The sequence below is a fragment of the Leuresthes tenuis genome, unplaced genomic scaffold (genome assembly GCF_036924035.1).
Source record: "Leuresthes tenuis unplaced genomic scaffold, fLeuTen1.0.hap1 SCAF_23, whole genome shotgun sequence".
Lineage (NCBI taxonomy): Eukaryota > Metazoa > Chordata > Actinopteri > Atheriniformes > Atherinopsidae > Leuresthes > Leuresthes tenuis.
In genome coordinates, this window is record NW_027325377.1 from 12,999,557 (window position 1) to 13,015,953 (window position 16,397).

At 42.4% G+C, this 16,397-nt stretch overlaps 1 non-coding gene and 1 pseudogene across 1 annotated transcript; one reads left to right on the forward strand and one right to left on the reverse strand.

Moving 5' to 3' along the window:
• Positions 1-1,082: 1,082 nt before the first annotated feature.
• Positions 1,083-1,259, reverse strand: LOC140283451 (U2 spliceosomal RNA; annotated as a pseudogene).
• A 4,978-nt stretch (positions 1,260-6,237) lies between these two features.
• Positions 6,238-6,428, forward strand: LOC140283583 (U2 spliceosomal RNA). Its single transcript, XR_011910176.1, has one exon. It is a non-coding gene; the product is annotated as a U2 spliceosomal RNA (small nuclear RNA).
• Positions 6,429-16,397: the final 9,969 nt, after the last annotated feature.

Here is a 16,397-nt window from a genome sequence, read left to right on the forward strand (position 1 = left end):
ATTGATTTTCGAAAATTTTCTTTCATGTTTTCTAGCAATTAATTATGGACATTTAGACCTTCTTGCAGCTGAACACCTCCGCTCCCGCTTTTGATCATACATTGTCAGGCATTCGCACCTTGTCTTACCCGCTTTTTACAAACTTTAGTCGAACATTCACACCTTTTTGCAGCCGAACACAGTTTTTTGCAGCCGAATTTGGGCATTCGCACCTTTTCATACCCACTTTTTACCAACTATGTTCGGACATTCACACCGTCTTACAGCGGAACACCTCCGCTCCCTCTTTTGATGGTGTATGTTCGGGCATTCGAACCTTTTCTTACCCGCTTTTTACAAACTATGCTCGGACATTCAAACCTTCTTGTAGCCGAACACATCCACTCCTGCTTTTGATGATGTATGGTATGGCATTCGAACCTACTTGTTGCCCGCTTTTCATTAATTATGGGTGGACATTCACACCTTGTCGCAGCCAAACACCTCCGCTCCCTGTTTCGATCATGTATGGTTGGACATTCGCACCTTTTCTCACCCGCTTTTTGCAAACTATGGTCGGCCATTCACAGCTTCCTCTCCACCATACTTGTATGGTGGGATATTCACACCCACTTGCATCCGAAGACCTCCGCCCCCACTTTTGTTGATATTTAGTCGGTCATTCGCACCTTACCCGCTTTTGGCAAACTATGGCCTTCTTGCAGCCAAAAACCTCTGATCTCGCTTTTGATGATGTAAGGTTGGGCATTCAGACCTTGCTTCACCTGCTTTTCACCAAATATAGTCGGACATTCACACCTTCTTGCAGCCGAACACTTCCGCTCCACCTTTTAGTTTTCTATGGGGCATTCACACCTTTATTTTCACCGCATTTTATAAAAACACCACAGGAACACCGTATTGAGGCTTTGTTCTGACCGCTCATTCGGTGTCGCGTTTCTTTCAAGCATTTCTCCTGGTTAGCCCGCACTCGGCTCGCTCCCAGAGCCGTGTTAAAGTCTACTTCGCATTCACTCTCTTTTCTCAGCAGACTAAAAGAAACTTCCATCCTGCACCGCTGTTAGCTTTTTCACAAGAGCAGAGGAGAGCGCACCGTTCCCAGCGGCACTGCAGTACCGGGTCGATGCTTGGAGTGAACGGAGCAAGCTCCTTTTTCAACTCCTATTGATAAAAATCCATTTAATATGTAGTCCTTGCATAGACATATCACATATTAAACTGATAAGTACAGATGGATTATGTGCAATTAGTAAAGAGAGTAGAGGACGATCTCTCTCGTTGGAAGTCCTTACCTATATCACTTATGGGGAGAGTTACAACCATTAAAATGATGATACTACCAAAAGTTAACTATTTGTTCTCAATGATCCCCATAAAACCATCTGCTACTTGGTTTAAGTCACTAGATTCATGCATCTCCAAATTTCTGTGGAAAAACAAACCACCACGTATTAGTTTAAAAACCCTACAGAAGACCAAGGACAGTGGTGGATTAGATTTACCTCATTTTCAGCACTATTCCTTAGCCAATAGGTTACAATATATATCAAAATGGTTTAAACCTTGTTGTTGTCACAGTTCCCAGAGACGTTGTAATCGTTGAGGATTCTATATTCACCCCCTCATTAGAGGCACGTGTTGCAGATTGATGACACTGAATCTTCTTCTCTGTTCATTGCTGGCATCATTCCCAGCATCGTAAGTGTTCGTGGCATTGTTAGCCTCTTCTTCTGGATCTTGATATCGAGCATCCTTTTGTATTTCTGGTTTGTAAGTCCTCTCTCTTCGTTCACCGGAGTCTTCGTCTCTTTGTCCTTGAGTTTGGTGATTTTTTCTTCTTTTGATGCCTTGACACAGTGTGACAGGTGATACCACATGGGAGATCCTTTAACTTGGACTGCTGTCCCTGTGCTGCGAAATGGCTGTGCTGCTCAAATGGTCTCTCCTTCATCATATACACAGTTATTTATACATCACCTTCCACCATGAAGCGTTGTCCCTTTTTGTTTCTCTCTTTGTTCTTAAAATGCTGTTATGCATGTCTAAACCAATCCATTAAACTAGATCATTTTGGCAGTAAAGCGATCTACAATGTGCTTGGTCGCAAAGCTGCTCATCTGTGGTAAACAGCTCTTCAGAAAGGCATTCTTCAATTGATTTCACTAATTTTATGTAATAATTTTGTGATTTCCTACAAAACTACACTTCTTCTCCCATCTGTCTGAGTATTTAATATTGTCTGGGTCCCGTTAAAACATGTATTTTTCCCATCTAATTCCTTGTTTGCTTTAAAACAAGTATTCCCCATTTTCTATCCCTTCAGCAGCCAACCAGTTTGTATGGAGTACACTGGAGCAACTTGACTGATCAGTAAAACACTGCTTTTGTTGTCACCGCAAGGCTTCCCCCGTCGGTTGTTTCACTGAGACACTACTGAGTAACTACAACTCAACACAGTTTATACACATAACATTCATATACATACTAACAAACAAACAAACAATAATTTATCGCAATTTTCTCATCTCTGTTTGAACGTACACCCAGGTAAATATTCCTGTAGTCTTCTCATACCGACTATGGACCCATTCATTGTTTAACTTCACTGTTTTGCAAATCCTAATTGAATATTACACATTGACATTGAACTTTACTGGATAAGCAGGTCTTCATTGCATTCAGCAGCCTATATGTGAGCATTTATGTGTAAGCTGTTCTTCTTTGCATTTATCAGCAGCAAGCAATTCTTCACTGCACATGCATATGTAAATAGTAAAACAATTCCAATGTGTTAGCGAAACCTTCTATATCACAGTGGTTTCTAAGGTCTATTTTAAGTTCTTTGCCATCAGTGAGATGACATTGTTTACAAAGTGTGTCAAATTATCACTGAAGATCTTTTCAGGAATTTCAAATCTAGAAATGAGTTATTTTACGCGTGATTTTGCTACTGAGAGTGCATCTGCTTGTGCACATGGAAATATTTCAGACCATTTGGTAAAAACCTCTGTTGTCACTGAGCAGAATCGTTTCCCTTAACATTAATTTAGTTCAATGAAATCTACAAAATAATGAAATAATGAAATCCAAACAAATATGTTGAAAAAGATACACTGGCTTAGGGAATTATCTTCGTTTTGGTCTTAGATTGCCCTGTGGAATGTATTTTGCACATATTTGACCTGCTAGACAAAACTTTATTCATTTATTTATTCTAAAAAAATGTTTTTAATAATTAGTAAAACCATATGCTGTAAAAACCTGGTTCATTATTGCTTCCATCCCTCCTGTTGAGACATGACATGGTCCGTGGCTCAATACTGCTGCATATTTAAACAAATTCTTTGGCAGTATGGTTTTCCTTCCGGTCATTCATACGAGTCTATTGTAGATGGCAATTGAATAACATCTAATAATGCTAAAATATTTGTAGTTTATACATTTAGCTGTGGATGTCAACATACCTGTTTTTCCAATGCTGTATTAACACATGTACAGTTGAGAAGGCATACTGACTGTCAGTGTAAACGTTAACAACCTTTTTGTTATTTAATTTACAAGCTTCAGTTAAAGCTACCAATTCGACTGCTTGAACAGAGTAATTTTTTGGTAGTGGTTGTTTTAAGAAAACTTCAGTTTCTGTTACTACTGCAAATCCTGTAGCATTTGTGCCATCAGGGTTTTTTTCCTTGATCTGTTGAATAAATATAGTTATTTCTGCATTTTCATAATGTATATCAGTTAAGTCTGGCCTGGGTAAAACACTGATGGTTATTTCTGACATGCAATCATGAGGCTTTCCATCTGTGGGGTAGGTAGCAGTGTGGATGGATTAAGTGTAGCACATCTCTCGACAACAAGGTGTGGCTGTGAAAGAAGAACTGTTATGTAGGAGAGATGTCTGGTAAAGATATTTTGTTAAGTAACCATATCACAGCCACTGCATGAGGTACCTTAAGTGTTAATGGGTGAAATAACACCATTATTGTTGATGCCTGCACTGCCAATGGCTTCTGGCCATTGATTCAAAAGTACGATCTCGTCCCTTTTTCCCCTTTCAGTGGACACTGGCCCCTAATTACCGCAATTCAGCAGGGGGTCTTTCATTAGGAGTACTGGACTCCCCTGTGCACGGTTTCAGCTCCGACCCTGGACAGCGGAAAAAACGTTGAGATCTGGTTTGAGGACCCAATTGTTGAGAAAAGTCTCTCAATGAGACTCAGAGTTGCTGGAGTCAGTTAATGCAAAGGTTTAATCTTGCAGCAAGTTCAAGAATGTGTGTGTGTATGGGTGTATGTGTGCGAACGTGTGTGAGTTTGTGTGTGTGAGAGTTTAAAGAACCTGTTATCCACAGGCAGGCCTTAACTAGTATGGCACGGGTCCAGCCTGTCTCATCTTTTTTGGAAGGTCCAGCGCTCGGCCGTAACCCTTCTGTCTGTTTGGACTCTCACATACATTCGGTTAATCATAGAAAAACGAGAACAAAACTTTTTAGCCCCTTAAATTCATAAAACAGACATGGTGCAGTTATTTCCATTCTAGAAAATAAGAGTAATCACCACCATTCCTATAAATTCTGGATATTCTAACAATCTGAATCTTTTTTAAATGTTCGATGAAGCCCTTTGCTGTTCTGTTTAGAGACTCAGCTGATCATAAACCAAGTTTTGCTCTTGAACCAAGCTTCTAAACTCTTCACCTTTTTCATTTCTCAGTTAGTATTCACTTTAAAACTGATTAAAAGAAAAATTAAATGAATGCCTATCAACAAATGTGGGATCTAAACTCTAGTGCTTCCTCTAAAATAATTTCCTTTCTCAATTCAGAAATGTGTGTGTGTAAGTCACAACACCCGTGACACCAAAACGGCTTTCTTTTCTCTCTTTTCTCTACACTCTGCACTGTGAGCACACACAACAAATCAGAAAGGCTTTTTTCTCTCTTTTCTACATTATGGACTGTGGGGACACAAAACCGCTCTCTCTTTTTTTTTTTTTGATTGTGTGCCAGGGCGTTGTCTCACGTATTAGATTATGCTTAAGATACGAATGAGTTTATCAGTCACATCAGAATCCATACATACTGATCCTCCCGTAATAAAATGGTCGGATCTTATCAAACACACTTTGTTTCTTGTGACAAGTCAGCGAAACAGCGTATACACGTCAAGACACTGAATCAAGTTTGCCACAAGAACTCATAAGTTTGGCAGTATTGCTCTGCCGTCAGCAATCATACACCCATTTTATTTTCATGAGACATGTGCAGGCACCTGTTCATCTACTGTTCTATCACTATGAATTAGTTTATCTATTATCAATAAGGATACTTCTACAACTACTATCAAAGTATGTCCGGACTTCTTATGTTGCTATATATGAATAAGTGGGTTGCTACTGAAAAGCATTAAGCATGTCACACAGCCCAAACATATAACATTTCAGGACACACCACACAGTTAACAACCACAGTGAAGCGTGTCAAAGCCCAAACATGTAACATTCAACAGGACACTTACACAACACATTCAAATCAAACAGTCAGACAACATACAAGAACCTATACCCCAGCCGGCATTGCTCCCTGCCTATTTTCCTACAACTCACTATGTGTGCGCACACCTTTATTCACAAACTCTTCAACTTATACTCTTTTACCGAAGCTGCTACAGCTCGATTGGCCAAATACCCTTAGATCCTATTTCGGTGAATTTGACATCTGCCTTGCATGTAACAGATTAGCGGTTTAGCAGTTTTAATTTAGTTTGAGTGAAGGAATTCATTTTATAGCAAAATCCGAAATCGTGAAGAACTCATGGAAGTAAGCTTATTCTCGGATTCCTGAATCTTTAGATTTGCTCTTTCTTTTACTGCAAAGTACAACGTTGAGCAGCACTAATGAGTTGTTTCTATTTTTGGCAGGCTTTACCTTTGCGGATGAAGCCCTTTCTGTCTGTGCAAAAGAAATCTTGTTACTGTGCAGAGTGACTTCTCTGAGTAGAGTCGCCTTACTTGTTGCGACTGTGCCAATGTTCGAAGCTGGAGTGCAAAGTTGTTGCTTGAATGGTGCTCGCTGGAGCGTGCGGTAGTGTAAAGTTATACCATTTAAAAGGGCTGAAGAGTGCTCAGTGCAGCGGGTGGGCCGAGGTGCAAAGTGACACTATGGCCATAAAAAGAACACCGCTACAAGTGCGCATTGTGCCAGGAAGGGCCCTCGGACGTGAACCAGTGGACAGTTATCGCTTCTCGGCCTTTTGGCTAAGATCAAGTGTAGTATCTGTTCTTATCAGTTTAATGTCTGATGTGTCCTCTATGCGAGGACTACATATTAAATGGATTTGTATCAATAGGAGTTGAAAAAGGAGCTTGCTCCGTTCACTCCAAGCATCGACCCGGTACTGTAGTGCCCCTGGGAATGGTGCGCTCTCCTCTGCTCTTGTGAAAAAGCAAACAGCGGTGCAGGATGGAAGTTTCAGGGAGCCCAAGATGAAACTTTCTTTTAGTCTGCTGAGAAAAGAGAGTGAATGCGAAGTAGACTTTAACACGGCTCTGGGAGCGAGCCGAGTGCTGGCTAACCAGGAGAATTGCTTGAAAGAAACGCGACACCGAATGAGCGGTCAGAACAAAGCCTCAATACGGTGTTCCTGTGGTGTTTTTATAAACTGCGGTGAAAAAAAAGGTGTGAATGCCCCATAGAAAACTAAAAGGTGGAGCGGAAGTGTTCGGCTGCAAGAAGGTGTGAATGTCCGACTATATTTGGTGAAAAGCAGGTGAAGCAAGGTCTGAATGCCCAACCTTACATCATCAAAAGCGAGATCAGAGGTTTTTGGCTGCAAGAAGGCCATAGTTTGCCAAAAGTGGGTAAGGTGCGAATGACCGACTAAATATCAACAAAAGTGGGGGCGGAGGTCTTCGGATGCAAGTGGGTGTGAATATCCCACCATAGAAGTATGGTGGAGAGGAAGCTGTGAATGGCCGACCATAGTTTGCAAAAAGCGGGTGAGAAAAGGTGCGAATGTCCAATCATACATGATCAAAACAGGGAGCGGAGGTGTTTGGCTGCGACAAGGTGTGAATGTCCACCCATAATTAATGAAAAGCGGGCAACAAGTAGGTTCGAATGCCCAACCATACATCATCAAAAGCAGGAGTGGATGTGTTCGGCTACAAGAAGGTTTGAATGTCCGAGCATAGTTTGTAAAAAGCTGGTAAGAAAAGGTTCGAATGCCTGAACATACATCATCAAAAGCAGGACTGGAAGTGTTCAGCTACAAGAAAGTTTGAATGTCCGACCATAGTTGGTAAAAAGTGGGTATGAAAAGGTTCGAATGCCCAAGTTCGGCTGAAAAAAACTGTGTTCGGCTGCAAAAAGGTGTGAATGTTTGACTAAAGTTTGTAAGACAAGGTTCGAATGCCTGACAATGTATGATCAAAAGCGGGAGCGGAGGTGTTCAGCTGCAAGAAGGTCTAAATGTCCATCATTAATTGCTAGAAAACATGAAAGAAAATTTTCGAAAATCAATCTGCACATGATCATAAGTGGGAGAGGAGGTGTTCAGCTGCAAGAAGGTGTGAATGTCCTACCATAATTGCTGAAAAATGTGTTAGAAACGGTAAGAATGCCGGACCATACATCATCAAAAGCTAGAGAGGTGGTGTTCGGCTGCAAGTAGGTGTGAATGTCTGACTAAAGTTCAAATATATTAACAAAAGCGGGAGGAGAGGTCTTCGGATGAGTGGTTGAGAATTTCCAACCATAATCTATAAAATGCGGTGAAAAAAAAGGTGTGATAGAAACCTAAAAGGTGGAGCGGAAGTGTTCGGCTGCAAGAAGGTGTGAATGTCCGTCTATAGTTGGTGAAAAGCAGGAAAAGCAAGGTCTGAATGCCCAATCTTACATCATCAAAAGCGAGATCAGAGGTGTTTGGCTGCAAGAAAACGGGTAAGGTGTGAATGACCGACTAAATATCAACAAAAGTGGGGGCGGAGGTCTTCGGATGCAAGTGGGTGTGAATATCCCACCATACAAGTATGGTGGAGAGGAAGCTGTGAATGTCCGACCATGGTTTGTAAAACGCGGGTAAGACAAGGTGCGAATGTCCGACAATGTATGATCAAAAGAGGGAGCGGAGGTGTTCGGCTGTAAGGTCTGAATTTCCAACCATAATTTGTAAACACCGTTGAAGAAAAGCCTCGAAAGCCCGACTATACACCATCAAAAGCGGGAGCAGAGGTGTTCAGCTGCAAGAAGGTCTGAATGTCCACCAATAATTACTGAAAAATGGGTAAGAAGAGGTGTGAATGCCCAACTATACATCATCAAATGCAGAAGTGGATGTGTTCGGCCACAAGAAGGTTTGAATGTCCGACCATAGTTTGTAAAAGGCGGGTAAGAAAAGGTTTGAATGCCCGAACATACACAATCAAAAGAGGGAGCGGAGGTGTTTCGCTGCAAGAAGGTGTGAATGTCCGAGCATAGTTTGTAAAAAGCGGGTAAGAAAAGGTTAAAATACCCGACTCTACACAATCAATAGCGGGAGCGGAGTTGTTCGGCTAAAAGAAGGTGTGAAAGTCCGACCATGGTTTGTAAAAAGCGGGTAAGAAAAGGTTCGAATGCAAAAATATACACCATCAAAAGCGGAAGCCGAGGTGTTCGGCTGCAAGTAGGTCTGAATGTCCACCCATAATTAATGAAAAGCGGGCAACAAGTAGGTTCGAATGCCCAACCATACATCAACAAAAGCAGGAGTGGATGTGTTTGGCTACAAGAAGCTTTGAATGTCCGAGCATAGTTTGTAAAAAGCGGGTAAGAAAAGGTGCGAATGCCCGACAATGTATGATCAAAAGAGGGAGTGGAGGTTTTCGGCTACAAGAAGGTTTGAATGTCCAACCATAGTTTGTAAAAAGCGGGTAAGAAAAGGTGCGAATGCCCGAAAATACACCATCAAAAGAGGAAGCGGAGGTGTTCCGCTGTAAGATGGTGCGAATGTCCGACCATAGTTGGTAAAAAGCGGGTAAGAAAAGGTTCGAATGCCCGAATATATACCATCATAAGCGGAAGCGGAGGTGTTCGGCTGCAAGAAGGTGTGAACGTCCGACCAAAGTTTGTAAAAAGCAGTTAAGAAAAGGTTCGAATATCCAACCAAACATAATCAAAAGTGGGAGCAGAGCTGTTCGACTGCAAGTAGATGTGAATTTCCACCCATAATTCCTGAAAAATGGGTAAGAAAAGGTGCGAATGCCCAACCATACATCATCAAAAGAAGAAGTGGATGTGTTCTGCTACAAGAAGGTTTGAATGTCCGACCATAGTTTGTAAAAAGTGGGTAAGAAAAAGTTCGAATGCCCGAACATACACCATCAAAAGAGGGAGCGGAGGTGTTCCGCTGTAAGACGGTGTGAAAGTCCGACCATAATTGGTAAAAAGCGGGTAAGAAAAGGTTAAAATACCCGACTCTACACAATCAATAGCGGGAGCGGAGTTGTTCGGCTACAAGAAGGTGTGAAAGTCCGACCATGGTTTGTAAAACGCGGGTAAGACAAGGTGCGAATGCCCGACAATGTATGATCAAAAGAGGGAGCGGATGTGTTCGGCTGCAAGGTCTGAATTTCCAACCAATAATTACTGAAAAATGGGTAAGAAAAGGTGTGAATGCCCAACTATACATCATAAAAAGCAGAAGTGTATGTGTTCAGCCACAAGAAGGTTTGAATGTCCGACCATAGTTTGTAAAAAGCGGGTAAGAAAAGGTTCGAATGCCCAAACATACACCATCAAAAGAGGGAGCGGAGGTGTTCCGCCATAAGAAGGTGTGGATGTCCGACCGTAGTTGCTAAAAAGTGGGTAAGAAAAGGTTAAAATACCCGACTGTACACAATCAATAGCGGGAGCGAATGTGTTCGGCTACAAGAAGGTGTGAAAGTCCGACCATGTTTTGTAAATAGCGGGTAAGAAAAGGTGCGAATGCCCGACAATGTATGATCAAAAGAGGGAGCGGAGGTTTTCGGCTAAAAGAAGGTCTGAATGTCCAACCATAATTTGTAAAAACCGGGGAAGAAAAGGCTCGAAAGCCCGACTATACACCATCAAAAGCGGGAGCAGAGGGGTTCAGCTGCAAGAAGGTCTGAATGTCCATCAATAATTGCTAGAAAACATGAAAGAAAATTTTTGAATATCAAACCGCACATGATCATAAGTGGGAGCGGAGGTGTTTAGCTGCAAGAAGGTGTGAATGTCCACCCATAATTCCTCAAAAATGGGTAAAAAAAAAAGGTGCGAATGCCCAACCATACATCATCAAAAGCAGGACTGGATGTGTTCGGCTACAAGGTTTGAATGTCCGAGCATAGTTTGTTAAAAGCGGGTAAGAAAAGGTTCGAATGCCCGAACATACACCATCAAAAGAGGGAACGGAGGTGTTCCGCCATAAGAAGGTGTGAATGTCCGACCGTAGTTGGTAAAAAGCGGGTAAGAAAAGGTTAAAATGGCCGTCTGTACACAATCAATAGCGGGAAGGGATGTGTTCGGCTACAAGAATGCGTGACAGTCCGACCATGTTTTGTAAAAAGCGGTTAAGAAAAGGTGTGAATGCCCGACAATGTATGATCAAAAGAGGGAGCGGAGGTGTTCGGCTGCAAGTAGGTCTGAATGTCCACCCATAATTAATGAAAAGCGGGCAACAAGTAGGTTCGAATGCCCAACCATACATCAACAAAAGCAGGAGTGGATGTGTTTGGCTACAAGAAGCTTTGAATGTCCGAGCATAGTTTGTAAAAAGCGGGTAAGAAAAGGTGCGAATGCCCGACAATGTATGATCAAAAGAGGGAGTGGAGGTTTTCGGCTACAAGAAGGTTTGAATGTCCAACCATAGTTTGTAAAAAGCGGGTAAGAAAAGGTGCGAATGCCCGAAAATACACCATCAAAAGAGGAAGCGGAGGTGTTCCGCTGTAAGATGGTGCGAATGTCCGACCATAGTTGGTAAAAAGCGGGTAAGAAAAGGTTCGAATGCCCGAATATATACCATCATAAGCGGAAGCGGAGGTGTTCGGCTGCAAGAAGGTGTGAACGTCCGACCAAAGTTTGTAAAAAGCAGTTAAGAAAAGGTTCGAATATCCAACCAAACATAATCAAAAGTGGGAGCAGAGCTGTTCGACTGCAAGTAGGTGTGAATTTCCACCCATAATTCCTGAAAAATGGGTAAGAAAAGGTGCGAATGCCCAACCATACATCATCAAAAGAAGAAGTGGATGTGTTCTGCTACAAGAAGGTTTGAATGTCCGACCATAGTTTGTAAAAAGTGGGTAAGAAAAAGTTCGAATGCCCGAACATACACCATCAAAAGAGGGAGCGGAGGTGTTCCGCTGTAAGACGGTGTGAAAGTCCGACCATAATTGGTAAAAAGCGGGTAAGAAAAGGTTAAAATACCCGACTCTACACAATCAATAGCGGGAGCGGAGTTGTTCGGCTACAAGAAGGTGTGAAAGTCCGACCATGGTTTGTAAAACGCGGGTAAGACAAGGTGCGAATGCCCGACAATGTATGATCAAAAGAGGGAGCGGATGTGTTCGGCTGCAAGGTCTGAATTTCCAACCAATAATTACTGAAAAATGGGTAAGAAAAGGTGTGAATGCCCAACTATACATCATAAAAAGCAGAAGTGTATGTGTTCAGCCACAAGAAGGTTTGAATGTCCGACCATAGTTTGTAAAAAGCGGGTAAGAAAAAGTTCGAATGCCCAAACATACACCATCAAAAGAGGGAGCGGAGGTGTTCCGCCATAAGAAGGTGTGGATGTCCGACCGTAGTTGCTAAAAAGTGGGTAAGAAAAGGTTAAAATACCCGACTGTACACAATCAATAGCGGGAGCGAATGTGTTCGGCTACAAGAAGGTGTGAAAGTCCGACCATGTTTTGTAAATAGCGGGTAAGAAAAGGTGCGAATGCCCGACAATGTATGATCAAAAGAGGGAGCGGAGGTTTTCGGCTAAAAGAAGGTCTGAATGTCCAACCATAATTTGTAAAAACCGGGGAAGAAAAGGCTCGAAAGCCCGACTATACACCATCAAAAGCGGGAGCAGAGGGGTTCAGCTGCAAGAAGGTCTGAATGTCCATCAATAATTGCTAGAAAACATGAAAGAAAATTTTTGAATATCAAACCGCACATGATCATAAGTGGGAGCGGAGGTGTTTAGCTGCAAGAAGGTGTGAATGTCCACCCATAATTCCTCAAAAATGGGTAAAAAAAAAAGGTGCGAATGCCCAACCATACATCATCAAAAGCAGGACTGGATGTGTTCGGCTACAAGGTTTGAATGTCCGAGCATAGTTTGTTAAAAGCGGGTAAGAAAAGGTTCGAATGCCCGAACATACACCATCAAAAGAGGGAACGGAGGTGTTCCGCCATAAGAAGGTGTGAATGTCCGACCGTAGTTGGTAAAAAGCGGGTAAGAAAAGGTTAAAATGGCCGTCTGTACACAATCAATAGCGGGAAGGGATGTGTTCGGCTACAAGAATGCGTGAAAGTCCGACCATGTTTTGTAAAAAGCGGTTAAGAAAAGGTGTGAATGCCCGACAATGTATGATCAAAAGAGGGAGCGGAGGTTTTCGGCTGCAAGAAGGTCTGAATGTCCAACCATAATTTGTAAAAACCGGGGAAGAAAAGGCTCGGAAGCCCGACTATACACCATCAAAAGCGGGAGCAGAGGTGTTCAGCTGCAAGAAGGTCTCAATGTCCATCAATAATTGCTAAAAAACATGAAAGAAAATTTTCGAATATCAAACCGCACATGATCATATGCGGGAGAGGAGGTGTTCAGCTGCAAGAAGGTGTGAATTTCCACCCATAATTCCTGAAAAATGGGTAAAAAAAGGTGCGAATGCCCAACCATACATCATCAAAAGCAGGTGTGAATATCAGATCATAATTTGCAAAAACCTGATGAGAAATGGTGAGAATGCCCGACTATACACCATCAAATGCGGGAGCGGAGGTGTTCGGCTGTGAGTAGGTGTGAATGTCCGACCATACTTGCTGAAAAATATGACAAAGCAGTTTTCACTTGGTTTGAGTGAAGGATTTCATTTTATATAGAAATCCGAAATTGTGTAGAACTCGTAGAAATAAGTTTATTCTCGGATTCCTAAAGGTTTAGTGTTGTTCTTTGGTATACTGCAAAGTAATACTTTTTATTTTGTTGAAACCGATTCAGACATGGATAAATATCAAGGAAAAAGCAGTTTTAACTTGGTTTGAGTGAAGGAATTCATTTTATATCAAAATCCGAAATTGTGTAGAACTCGTGGAAATAAGTTTATTCTCGGATTCCTAAAGGTTTAGTGTTGGTCTCTGGTATACTTTTACAAACTATGGTCGGACATTCAAACCTTCTTGTGGCCGAACACATCCACTTCTGCTTGTGATGATGTATAGTTGGGCATTCACACCTTTTCTTACCCATTTTTCAGTAATTATTGGTGGACATTCAGACCTTCTTGCAGCTGAACACCTCCGCTGCCGCTTTTGATGGTGTATAGTCGGGCTTTCGAGCCTTTTCTTCAACGGTGTTTACAAATTATGGTTGGAAATTCAGACCTTGCAGCTGAACAACTCCGCTCCCTCTTTTGATACATTGTCGGGCATTCGCACCTTGTCTTACCCGCTTTTTACAAACCATGGTCGGACTTTCACACCTTCTTGTAGCCGAGCAACTCCGCTCCCGCTATTGATTGTGTACAGTCCGGTTTTTTAACCTTTTCTTACCCGCTTTTTACCAACTATGGTCGGACATTCGCAGCATCTTACAGCGGAACACCTCCGCTCCCTCTTTTGATGGTGTATGTTCGGGCAACCTCCGCTCCCTCTTTTGATCATACATTGTTGGGCATTCGCACCTTTTCTTAACCACTTTTTACAAACCATGGTCGGACTTTCACACCTTTTAGTAGCCAAACAACTCCGCTCCCGCTATTGATTGTGTACAGTCGGGTATTTTAACCTTTTCTTACCCGCTTTTTACCAATTATGGTGGGACATTCACACCTTCTTACAGCGGAACACCTCCGCTCCCTGTTTTGATCATTTATGGTCTGGCAATACTACCTTTTCTTACCCGTTTTTGAGTTATTATGGCTGGACATTCACAGCTTCTTGCAGCCGAACACCTCTTCTCCCGCTTTTGATGATGAATGGTCCGGCATTCTTACCTTTTCTAACACATTTTTCAGCAATTATTGTCGGTCATTCACACCTTTCTCATCAGCTTTTTACAAATTATGATCTGACATTCACACCTACTTGCAGCCGAACACCTCGGCTTCCGCTTTTGATGGTGTATATTTTGGCATTCGAACCTTTTCTTACCCGCTTTTTACAAACCATGGTCGGACTTTCATACCTTCTTTTAGCCGAACAACTCCGCTCCCGCTATTGATTGTGTAGAGTTGGGTATTTTAGCCTTTTCTTACCCGCTTTTTACCAACTATGGTCGGACATTCACACCTTCTTACAGCGGAACACCTCCGCTCCCTCTTTTGATGGTGTATGTTCTGGCATTCGAACCTTTTCTTACCCACTTTTTACAAACTATGCTCGGACATTCAAACCTTCTTGCAGTGAAACACCTCCGCTCCCTCTTTTGATTGTGTATGTTCGGTTATTCGAACCTTTTCTTACCCGCCTTTTACAAACTATGGTCGGACATTCAAACCTTCTTGTGGCCGAACACATCCACTTCTTCTTTTGATGATGTATGGTTGGGCATTCGCACCTTTTCTTACCCATTTTTCAGGAATTATGGGTGGATATTCACACCTACTTGCAGTCGAACAGCTCTGCTCCCGCTTTTGATTATGTTTGGTTGGATATTCGAACCTTTTCTTAACTGCTTTTTACAAACTTTGGTCGGACGTTCACACCTTCTTGCAGCCGAACACCTCCGCTTCCGCTTTTGATGGTATATATTCGGGCATTCGAACCTTTTCTTACCCACTTTTTACCAACTATGGTCGGACATTCACACCGTCTTTCAAGTGTAACACCTCCGCTCCCTCTTTTGATGGTGTATGTTCGGGCATTCGCACCTTTTCTTACCCGCTTTTTACAAACTATGGTCGTACATTCACACCGTCTTTCAAGTGTAACACCTCCGCTCCCTCTTTTGATGGTGTATGTTCGGGCATTCGCACCTTTTCTTACCCGCTTTTTACAAACTATGGTCGTACATTCAAACCTTCTTGTAGCCGAAAACCTCCTCTCCCTCTTTTGATCATACTTTGTCGGGCATTCGCACCTTTTCTTACCCGCTTTTTACAAACTATGCTCGGACATTGAAACCTTCTTGTAGCCAAACACATCCACTCCTGCTTTTGTTGATGTATGGTTGGGCATTCGAACCTACTTGTTGCCCGCTTTTCATTAATTATGGGTGGACATTCACACCTTGTCACAGCCAAACACCTCCGCTCCCTGTTTTGATCATGTATGGTTGGACATTCGCACCTTTTCTCACCCGCTTTTTGCAAACTATGGTCGGCCATTCACAGCTTCCTCTCCACCATACTTGTATGGTGGGATATTCACACCCACTTGCATCCGAAGATCTCCGCCCCCACTTTTGTTGATATTTAGTCGGTCATTCACTCCTTACCCGTTTTCTTGCCGCCAAAAACCTCTGATCTCGCTTTTGATGATGTAAGATTGGGCATTCAGACCTTGCTTTTCCTGCTTTTCACCAACTATAGATGGACATTCACACCTTCTTGCAGCCGAACACTTCCGCTCCACCTTTTAGGTTTCTATCACACCTTTTTTTTCACCGCATTTTATAGATTATGGTTGGAAATTCTCAACCACTCATCCGAAGACCTCTCCTCCCGCTTTTGTTAATATATTTGAACTTTAGTCAGACATTCACACCTACTTGTAGCCGAACACCACCTCTCTAGCTTTTGATGAGGTATGGTCCGGGATTCTTACCGTTTCTAACACATTTTTCAGCAATTATGGTAGGATATTCACACCTTCTTGCAGCTGAACACCTCCTCTCCCACTTATGATCATGTGCGGATTGATTTTCGAAAATTTTCTTTCATGTTTTCTAGCAATTAATTATGGACATTTAGACCTTCTTGCAGCTGAACACCTCCGCTCCCGCTTTTGATCATACATTGTCAGGCATTCGCACCTTGTCTTACCCGCTTTTTACAAACTTTAGTCGAACATTCACACCTTTTTGCAGCCGAACACAGTTTTTTGCAGCCGAATTTGGGCATTCGCACCTTTTCATACCCACTTTTTACCAACTATGGTCGGACATTCACACCGTCTTACAGCGGAACACCTCCGCTCCCTCTTTTGATGGTGTATGTTCGGGCATTCGAACCTTTTCTTACCCGCTTTTT